Here is an 8,545-nt window from a genome sequence, read left to right as displayed (position 1 = left end):
GAAGAATGGGAGGATACAAGGGATGGGATAACCATTGAGATGTAACAAGAACAAATTAATAAAATAATATATATCTTGGAAAAAAAAGAAATGATCAACCTCCTTAGTCATCAGGGAAATGCAAATCAAAACAATTCTGAGATTCTATCTTATAGCTGTCAGAATGGCTAAGAGCTAATTTTCATAAAAATAATTAATGTCAATACTCCTCAAATAATTTCACTTAGTTCTGTTGGTGGCATGTGATGGTCAAAACATCTCACAGGAAATTCTCTGCTCCCAGGCATGGGTCCCTGGGCTTCTTGCCTCAGAAGCACAGCAGTTGGCATTGTGAGAAAGTGAAGAGCTTCCCCAAGGACGACCCTTCAAGCCCATTCACCTCACAGCCTTTCTAGGCCCCAAGGCTGGCATGACTCATGTCATCCAGGAAGTCCACAGGCCAGGATCTAATGTGAAAAAGATAGTCATAGAGGTTGTACCCATTGTGGAAACCCCACCCGTGTTAGTTGTGGGCATTGTGGGATATGTAGAAACCCCATCAGGCCCCGGACCTTCACGGCAGTATTTGCTGAGCACATCAGAGATGAGTGTAAAAGGCGCTTCTGTGAGAACTGGCAGAGTAAGTTGATAAAATATTTTTTAAAAAAAGAACTGGCACAAATCAAAGAAGAAGCCCTTTACCAAACACTGTAAGTAATGGCAAGACAACATGGCAAGAAACAGCTGGAGGAGGACTTCAACCCATGAAGAACTGCCATTATCCACATAATTGCCCATACCTGGTTGTGTCTGTTTCCTCTGTGCCAGAAGAAGGCACAGTTGATGGAGATTCAGGTGCATGGTAGCAGAGTGGCTGAGAAACTAGATAGGGCCAGAGAGAGTTTGGGGCAGCTGGTTCCTGTGAACCATGTGTTTGGACAGGATGAGATGATTGATGTCATTGGGTGACAAAAGGCAAAGGCTACATAGAGGTGACCAGTTGTTGCCTTACAAAGAAACTACCCCACAAGACTCACAGAGGGCTGAATAGAGTTGCCTGTATTGGAACCTGGCACCCTGTCCATGTGGCATTCTCTGTGGCTCAAGCTGGGCAGAAAGGCTACCATCTTTGTAGGGAGATTAACAAAAAGATATGTACAAGATTGGTCAAGGCTACCTCATCAGGACTGGTAAGCCAATCAAGAATGCATCTACTGACTATGACCCATCTGAAAAGAGCATCAACCCACTGGGAGGCTTTGTCCATTAAGGTGAGGTGACCAATGGCTTCGTCATGCTCAAAGACTGTGTGGTGGGAGCCAAGAAGGGAGTAAGTCCTTGCTGGTGCAGACCAAACAGCAAGCTCTGGAGAAGATTGACCTGAAGTTCATTGACACCACCTCCAAGTTTGGCCACAGTCATTTCCAGACCATGGAGGAGAAGAAAGCTTTCAGAGGACCACTCAAGAAAGACTGCATGGCCAACAAAGAAGGTGCTTAATGCCAGGAGCAATTTGAACAGCTGGTAGGGTCTCACTCAATAAAAACTTTTCCAGTGGGAAAAATTATTTTACATAGTAGAAACAGAGTGAGTATTTCCATTTTTAATACAATGTTATAGGTACCCTGACACTTAAGCCACATAAAGACCAAAGAAAGAAAAAGAATTGTTTTAAAGAAAGTAAATCCCAAACTGCCTATTTTATCAATAAAGACTCAGCAGCCAGATAATGGGAAGAAAACCTGCTAGCTCAGAGAGTCAGAGAAAGCACCCAGCTGACCTTCCTACTTAGATCATGTCCAAGAGGAAAAACCAGAAAGTCTAAAGCCAAAAGCCAAAAGCCAAAAGCTTGCTAGCTCAGCTCACAGCCCAAGAGGAAAAGCCAAAAAACTAAAAGACAAAGAGCTTTCTACCTCAAAGATCAAAAGCCCTTTCTTATCCATGCTGTCTTAAATACCTTTAAACTCAAAGTCACTTCTACTCTTTAATCCCGGTCAGCTGGTTTCTTGCTCTATATCTTGACCTAGAGTTAACTTTATTAAATTCTGTAAACAGAAAGCTCTTGGATTAAAGGGGTATGCAAGGGCTGGCTGAACCACACCATAATCACCTGCTTACAATAAACAGAAAGTTCTTGGATTTAAGATATGTGCTATGGTTGAACCACACCAAACAAGAAACAGGGTTTTACAGCTCACAATCTTGAGGTTCACAATGGGATCAAATATCCTGTAACATGGAATTAAGACAAATTTCCTTTTGGAGCCTAGATGCAAAAATTCATAATAAAAATTTTTGCAAACTGTGTATAAAAACACATCAGAAAAATCAACCACTATCTTTTTCTATGCCAACACCATGCTGCTTTTATTATTAACACTCCACAGTATAGATAAAATATGGGATGTTTTAGAACTATCCTGTCATTTATTTATTTGTTTCCATATAAAGCTGAAAACTTTGTTTGTTTGTTTGTTTTTCAGAAAATGTGTGTTGAAATTTTGATTACGAGACTGTTAGATCTGTAGATTACTTTTGGTAATATGATAATTTTTATTGTATTAATTCTATCAATCCATGAGCATGGGTGAATTTTCCATCTCCTGATATTTTCTTTAATTTCTTCCTTCCAATCATTCTATACGCAGATTTTATAAAGAAAGATATTTTGTACTTTAAAAATTATTTAATTATTCACTTTACAATCCTGCTTCTCCTCCTAATCCCACCCTCCCTTCTCTCTCCCCTCTTCCCTATTCCTCAGAAAAAGGTAGCCCCCCTACCCATATACCCTGGCCCATCAAGCCACATCAGGACTGAGTTCATCCTCTTCTAATGTGGCATGGCAAGAAAATCCATCAGCGGTCAAGTGGAAGTGATAAAAAAAAAAAAAGCAGGCAACATAGTCCATGTCAGAGACCGTCTCTGCTTCCCTTAATAGTGTACTCGCATGAAACCTGAGTCTCCATCTGCTACATTTATGCAGAGCACCTAGGTTCAGTCCATGCATGGTCCTTGGTTGATGGTTCAGACTCCACAGACTCATCTGGGGCCTTGTTAATTGGCTCTTTTGGTCTTCTTATGAAGCTTTTATCACCTCTTCGTCCTTTTGCCCTCCCACCTAATTTTCCAGTAGACTCCCTATGCTTTACCAAATGTTTGGGTGTGAGTCTCAGCACCTGTTTCAAACCAGTGCTTGGTAGAGCCTCTCAGAGAACAACTTTGATAGGCTCCTGTACAAAAGCATAGCTGAGTATTGTCAATACTGTCAGAAGTTGGCTGTTTTCCATGTGGTGGGTCTTGCATTGGGCCAAGCATTGTTTGGACATTCCCTCAATCTCTGTTCTATCTTAAAAAAAAAAAAAAGAAAGAAATGACCCCTCATAGATTCTTGGGAGTTTCCATTCTCCTAGATTTCTATCTTCCCCAGAGATGATAACTTCACACCAATTCCAGTTCTTTCTCCCCATTCCCTATCCCTCCATCTTACCCTTACTTGATCCCACCTGCTCTGCTCCCCAACCCCTCCCTCACTAAGGTCCCTCCTTTTATCCACCTAATGTCTATTAGATTTTCCCTTCTATGTGAAATTCAAGATTCCCCCCTTGAGCCTTCTTAGTGACTTAGATTCTTTGGGTCTGTAAATTGTAATATGTATCATGTACTTTATGGCTATTGTCCTTTTTAAGTGAGTGCATACCATGTTTGTATTTCTGGGTTTGGCTACTTCACTCAGGATGATCTTTTCTAGTTTTTTTCATTTGCCTGAAATTTTCATGGGATCCTTGTTTTGAATAGCTAAGTAATATTCCATTGTGTAAAAGTATCATATTTTCTTTATCCAATCTTAGGTTGAGGGAAAACTAAGACTCCTATAGTGGGAGATATGGAACCTGAAATGGCAATCTCGTTTAACTAAAAAAGACTTCCAGTAACTTGGATGCTGACCCACCCACAAAACCTTAGATGCATAATTGTTCCGGCCAACAGCATGTGCGGGAGTAAAGATGGTACAGAAATTGAGGTAATGGCCAACCAATGACTGGCCCAGCTTGACACTCATTCCATGAGAGAGAGCTCACCCCTGACACTACTGATGTTCTCTTACACTTCCAGAAAGGTACCTGGTATAATTGTCTTCTGATAGGCTTTACCCAGCAAGCGACAGAACAGATACAGAGACACAGAGCCAGATGCTAGGCAGAGCTTGGGGAATTCTATGGCATAGAGGCATGAAGTATTGAAGGAGCCACAGAGGTCAAAGATATAAGAAACATAATCAACTAACCTGGGCCACTAAGGACCCACAGAGACTGAACAATCAGGGAATATACATAGGACGGACCTGGGTCCTCCACACAGATGTAACAGTTGTATTCAAGCCTCTATATTCTTTTCCCTGGATTCCATAGACTTACAGCCATGCCGTAATAACAAAAAACCCATTCAATTTCAAAAGTTCAATTTCAAAAGTTCCTGTAGTATGTCACAATCTTAACAGTATTTAAAAGTACAAAATTCTCAATCTCTTTTGAGGCATAAAACAATCTCCTAACTATAATACCTTGGAAAATCAAAATCAAAATCAGATCAAATAATTTAAACATCCAATATGTTTACATTTACATTCCAATGGGAAGAAAGGGGGTTAGAATGAGGAAATACTAGACAGAAGCAAGACCAAGAACTAGCACAACAAATTTCAAATCATGTGTCTTTATGTCACAAAGGCCTGGGTCTTAGAAAGCTCCTTTTTTCCAGCTTTGCTGACTTCAATACACTTATCTCTCTTGTATTGGTTCTATAACTTGTCTTCAGTTTTCCTTTGAAGGTATACCAGGGCTCTGAAATTTCTAGAATCTTATCTCCAATTCAGTCCTTGCTTTATCTTCACAGATCATTCATGGTGTCCCTGGGCCTCCACGCTGAGGTTATCCTGTCATGCTCTTAGCATCACTGGCTTTTCTTAAACATAGAGGAAGATTCCTTAAGCCTTTTCCTGTTTCATCCTTGATAAAACCAGAACCATGAACTCGCCATGTTCTCCTGCTTGCTGTGGTTGGAAGCTAGCCTCTTCTTGAATTACCTTTGCATAAGCTTTCTGCTGTTTGGGCTTAGGATATCTCTCAGGCCTTTCCCTTTCACTAGTTGCAGGATTAGCTTGTTAGATTATTGACTTGAGAGCATTATATCATTTTGAATCAGGCCTTTCCTTAAACTTATCTTCTTGAACACAATGTTGGCTCCTACATTACATTTCCTAATCCCTTTTTGCTCTTCAAACTGTACATTTTTTATTCCTCTTTGCATCTCACTTGCTCCTTTTCATTATAGATCTGGATAAGAGTTACCATCAATAACCACATGAGACAGCCAATACTAGGCTGTCTTGAAATGTTCTCTGCCAAAAGCATTAATCCAAAATTTTTGAATTTTGCCTAAAGCATGTTTATTGGGCAAATACAGAAAGCAGACATACTCTTTCACAAAATATCACAATAATGGTCTCTAGGCCAACTAACAATATTCTTCCCCTTTCAAACCTCTTGAGATGAGCCTACATAATCCACATTGACCTTGGCATTACTTTCGGCCATGTTCTTACAAAGATGGCTCACTGAGCCCTGATTTAAATGTTCAGATGCTTTTCTAGTCCAAGTACAAAAGCCTTCCATATTCTTCTAAACAACAGTATTGTCAGGCCTGTCATAGCAATACGACAATCTCTAAAAACAAATTATATCTTAGTTACTGTTCTATTGTTTTGAAGAGATACAGCCATGACCAAGGTAACTTATAAAAAGAAGAATTTAATTGGGAGTTTGCTTATGCCTTCAGAGGACTAGTCAATAATTATCATGAACAAGTGCATGACAACAGCCAGTTAGTCATGGTGCTATAGAAATAGATGAGAGCTATATCCTGATCTGCAAGCAGGAGAGAGAGAGAGAGAGAGAGAGAGAGAGAGAGAGAGAGAGAGAGAGAGAGAGAGACTGAGGCTGGCCTGTGTCACTGCCAGTGACACAATTCCTCAACAAGGCGACACACGCTTTTACAAGGTCATGCTCAAATCCTTTCTAAACAGTTTCACTCACTAGGAACCAAGCACTCAAACATATGAGTCTATGGGGCCATTCTTATTCAAAGCACCACACCCGGGAGAAATAAAAATCATAAATACGTATGTACCACACATCAGTGTTCCTAAATACAGAAAGCAGGTGTTAATGGCATTGAATGAGAACATGCTAACACTATCCTAGTAGCTGGTCTCTGTACAGTTGTGAGGCTCCTACAAGAAAAGGCCACTCAGACACATTCTAATAACTAATTAAGAATCTTTATTCCAGCTACCTGATGACCACATCTGGGTATTTGGGAACTGAATGCATGCTTGAACCTTTCTCAGGGTCCATATTTAAGCAAGAAAATGACATCCTGTCTAGAGAATCCTCAAACAACAAGTAGATAGTTTCAAAAGCCAAAAGGTAAGGCCCCAAGTTTCCTTTCTCAAAGCTAGGAGCTAAGCAGATAGTTATAGAAGTCCAAATATGAAATTAGCAAAAATAGCACGGTCAGACAGACCTTTGCAAAGAACAATGTACTTGTTTTTTTTCCCTTGAATTGTTTTTCTTAAGTCCTTTCTTACAGTTCCTGGCACTTTATTCATCAAGACAAAATCAGTTCATCTAAGGTGCCAAAATATAGTTACTATAGTGAACTTACAATTCTTGTTATAATATTACTTTTTATAAAGGATATATTATTAGATAAAAGCTAAATAAATAAGGATAAATAATGAGTATACAAAATGAAAAAACAAAATGGACAATGTGGACAGCAATTCATACAACAGCAGGGAGCACACTGGTCTAAAGTATACAACACATCTTTATGGTTGGGTATTTCTGGTCACAAAATAAGTTTTAGCAACTTGAAAAGGTTACAATGGCTCTAAGTGCCTATTATAATTAGCTTGGAATGAAAATAGAAACCAATAAAAATAGCAGGGGGAAAATAGAAAATCTTCAAATACTTAGAATCTTTCTTCTTAAACAGACATGCATATCAAGAGGTAATTAAGAAACAGAAAACACTGAATACCTGAAAATCAAAACTTAATTTGTCACAATACATGACTAGCAACAAAATCAGTGAGTAGAAGGAAGTTGATCAGTGAAAACACATTAAAAATGTGAAATATCTTCATCCCAAAATTCTGCTTCAAGTAACTAGATGAAGAGGTGTAGAGTAATGGTTCTGCACATCAAGTGCTGCTGGACAAGCATCAAAGCCTGAGTTTGGATCCCCAGAACCCATATAAAATTCAGGTATGGTGATATGCACCTCTAATGCCAGTGCTGGGGGTAGGCAGAGAGAGAGGGATCCTAGGGTTCACTAGTTACACATCTAATTAAAACAGTGAGCCCTAGATTCAGCAAGAGAATCACTCTCAAATAAATATGTAGAAAGTGATAGAAACACCTATGTAGGCTCAATTTTCTTTACCAAAATATTTTATTAACAACTTATTGACCGAGCCTACATCAATTATAACCTGATTAACCAAAACAGTAGGAAATGAAGATTAAGTGACACAACAAAACCTTAAGGATATCAGTCCCGAGCAATGATTCTCCAATCCAGAGCCACAGGATTTCTTCCACTGGAACCGGGGGTAACCAGACCCCAGAGCCTCAGCAGGAGCTGGAGCTCTGAAGCCTTCCCTCAAGCAGATTTCTCTAGGAGCGTCTTGAAGGGCAGCGATGAACAGCCAAATCTACCCCAAGTCTCCAATCTGCCCAGCTGCCAGTTCTGGGCTCATTTATATATCTCCTCCCAGAGTCTGTTCACAGCATCTTTTTCATCTGGTAGCAATTAAGCTCCTGCACGAGGTGGTTGCTCTTCTAGTGAATTAACATCATCTGTTCTCTTACCAAACCATTCGATCCCATGTTGGGATCCTAAAGAATAGGTTTCTCTCCTTCACACCTATGGTGGTTTCTGGCTTCCACATAAGCAGACACAGGCAAGTACATTTCTCTATCTACTTGAACATGTATACACACACCACATTTATACATACATATATACATACATACACAAATACATACATAGAGAGAAAAAGACATTACACAAATCATAATTTGTATGAATGATTAAAAAATAGAGAGAAAACATAAATGAAATTAAAAATTGCTGAACATTAATAAAATTAATAAGTTTTTATGAAATTATGAAAAATACACCTTTAGGTAGATCCAGAGGTGGCTGAGAGATCCTGCCAGATGATGAATGGCACAAAATTGAGTGATTGAGAAATTGACGTTCAAATAGAAATACTTAAACCTTTAAAAAATACTCTTAAAAATACTTGCCTTTTTAAAACATCAATATTAGACTTCTGAATTTGTATTTTTCCTATTAACTATTTTAATTCTTCTGATGGATGTATAAAGACGTTTTAAAAATACAATTGTTTCACGGGTAATTTCAACTAATTTTTTAATGATTGGGGCTCCATTTGACTGTTTGCACTGAGATTTCAGTGTGCACATTTGCTTTT

The 8,545-nt window shown here is 39.0% G+C and overlaps 1 pseudogene across 1 annotated transcript; it reads left to right on the top strand.

Moving 5' to 3' along the window:
• The first annotated feature begins 245 nt into the window (after positions 1–245).
• Positions 246–1,546, top strand: LOC311591806 (large ribosomal subunit protein uL3-like; annotated as a pseudogene). The gene is made up of 2 exons: positions 246–627; positions 808–1,546. The product of its transcript is annotated as a large ribosomal subunit protein uL3-like (transcript).
• The last annotated feature ends 6,999 nt before the right edge of the window (positions 1,547–8,545 follow it).

Source organism: Acomys minous (genome assembly GCF_964271855.1).
Source record: "Acomys minous genome assembly, chromosome: 1".
NCBI classification, from domain to species: Eukaryota; Metazoa; Chordata; class Mammalia; order Rodentia; family Muridae; genus Acomys; species Acomys minous.
This window is presented reverse-complemented; position numbering and strand designations above follow the sequence as displayed.